At 36.9% G+C, this 2243-nt stretch overlaps 1 protein-coding gene across 1 annotated transcript in view; it reads left to right on the top strand.

Annotated features, from left to right (window-relative positions):
- LOC119589400 (neurogenic locus Notch protein-like) overlaps positions 1 to 2243 on the top strand; it is a gene marked incomplete at its 5' end in the record, with an annotated part of 14474 nt that overhangs the window by 10595 nt on the left and 1636 nt on the right. The window contains 1 exon segment of the mRNA XM_037938014.1: positions 1 to 2243.

Consider the following 2243-nt stretch of genomic DNA (forward strand, 5'->3'; position numbering starts at 1 on the left):
AAAGCTGACATACCAACCATAGAATATTTAAAACTTTTTCATCCCAGCCCTGAAGTTCCCATAATATCTGAACTCAGTAGAGGTTTAGATGCTTATCAGCTTTACAAATACTTGCAGTTGCTTTTGTCATTACTACTAGGATATCATTTGTTGTGGAGCATAGTCAATTGTTTGTTTTTTTTGGCTGAAAGATTTCTATTTATAGCTCTTCTATTTGGTCCTGTCAATGAGAACTGCAATAACTGTAAGAAGAAAACGTTTAATAGAAGTGTTTTGGCAGCAAGAACCTTTAATTAATGACTTACTGGTACTGTTCTGTTAGCTATGTCCCTTTAAGGTAAGAGCGCTTCATAACTTGTTCTTCATGGCCTCTAGCTGCTTTAACCGAATGATGCGAGCTATGTAACTGTAGAAGATGATCAGGGTTTGCCGAGATGATCAAGTCCTTTGATGGTACAAATATGCTGTGGAGCCATGTAATGTCAGTGAAGATAGGCAGTGAATGAGCTCACAAAGTGGCCACAATGGTATAGATGTAATTGTTATGCCCCCATTAATAACAAAACTGACCTGCTCTTATGGGGTTATTATATTTGTAAATGCCTCTCTGCATATGTGGTAGCTATACCATAGGCTGGATTTTAAAACAGACACTTTTATCTAAGCAGAAACTTGCTGCTTCAGCAGATTGTCTTAAGAAACGAATTGCTCAAGTGTTTTCTTTACTGCAGTTAAAGTGATGTTTTAATAATCCATTACCTCATTTCTTGAGCAATACCACTCTAAGCTCTCTAACCCCCAACAGAACCAGATATAAGGATTTGGGGCAGGATAGTGTTATTCGCCAAACCCCTTTAGTATGTGTTTATCAACTGTAGGATGTGTTATATAACCCAAACCCAATAGTTGTCTCGAGCTTGAATTTGTAAATCCAAACAGGATATAAATTTTTGCTTGTGATGACAGAGGGGTTGACAACAGTGGCGGTTAACACTCTCATGCTGTGATGATGCCGTGAGTGCGACTGATTACAATTATGAACACATATGAAGACAACGGAAAATACTGCCTGAGTGGACTATGAGCTATGGCTCGAGTAACTTTCTGGTGGTGTGGTCAAGTGAATGGTAAAATGCTTACAGCTGTAGGTTAGATGGACTGAGATCTAACCCCACTCTCTGGCTGAATAAGTGGCAATAAGATGGGACAAAATTAAATGCGTGTTGGTCTTTAGCACTCTGGACTTCTGCATAAACCTTGATTATGCTAATTGGCTAAGCAGTATGACTTAACCAATTAGAAGTTTCAAGGCCTATGCAGGATTCAAGATCTAAGTAACAAGCACGCCTTAATAGTACATGTTTGTTTTATTCTATGTAATTCAGTTTAACCAGGTATTTTTGTGCCAATTTCTTCCTGTACGTGATATGATAGTATTATCCTTTCTGATGCCTTATTAATCTTTGACTGGAACAAAAACATGTAGATCTTTTTGTACCCTAAGCCCATTAATGAAATCTCTTTTAATCACTATTGAATATCTGATACTTATTTTGTGATAATTTTTGTAAAGTAGATAACATATGTTCTCTTGTGATTTATCAAAGAGCGAAGGGATTTTTACTTAACCACACCATCAGGATTTCAGCTAACTCTAGCTGAGAAATGTGACATGACCTACTGTTCTGTGTATTGCCATGAGTTACATAAGGTTCTCTGTCCTCCAGTGTCAATGGAAATGGAACCTTATTAGAATGTGGTTTAAAGCTGGTAATGACAGGTCAGGTCACAGAACAATGAGGTTCCCAATATTTATGATGTAACTACAACGGCTATGGCAGCCCTTTGAAAGTCACACAGGGCTGTTATGGTTGTTGTAGCCTCATTGCAAATGTGTGACCTTTTTTAATGATGTTTCACTTTCTTATTTCCCTCATGTGGTTAATGGTTCAACTTTAGCTTTGTAATTTTTTCCTTCTAAGTAAAGATAAGTATATTTAGTGAATGTGCTTGATTAAAATATTGCTTTTTGGTGACCTGTATTGCAATGTCTTATTGAAAGAACAATTAATTTTTTTGCTTGCAATTTAGAATTAAAGTGTTTAGATGCTTCAGTATTTTTGACTTCGCTGTTGTCTTCATGTCTATTCATTTAGAATATTTGAGGATTCTTGGGGTGTGATGGTGGTGGCATGTTCCTGGTCTTGGGTACACAGTAACTGAGAATTGTCACTTTTTTACTG

Source organism: Penaeus monodon, chromosome 25, assembly GCF_015228065.2.
Source record: "Penaeus monodon isolate SGIC_2016 chromosome 25, NSTDA_Pmon_1, whole genome shotgun sequence".
Taxonomy (NCBI): Eukaryota; Metazoa; Arthropoda; class Malacostraca; order Decapoda; family Penaeidae; genus Penaeus; species Penaeus monodon.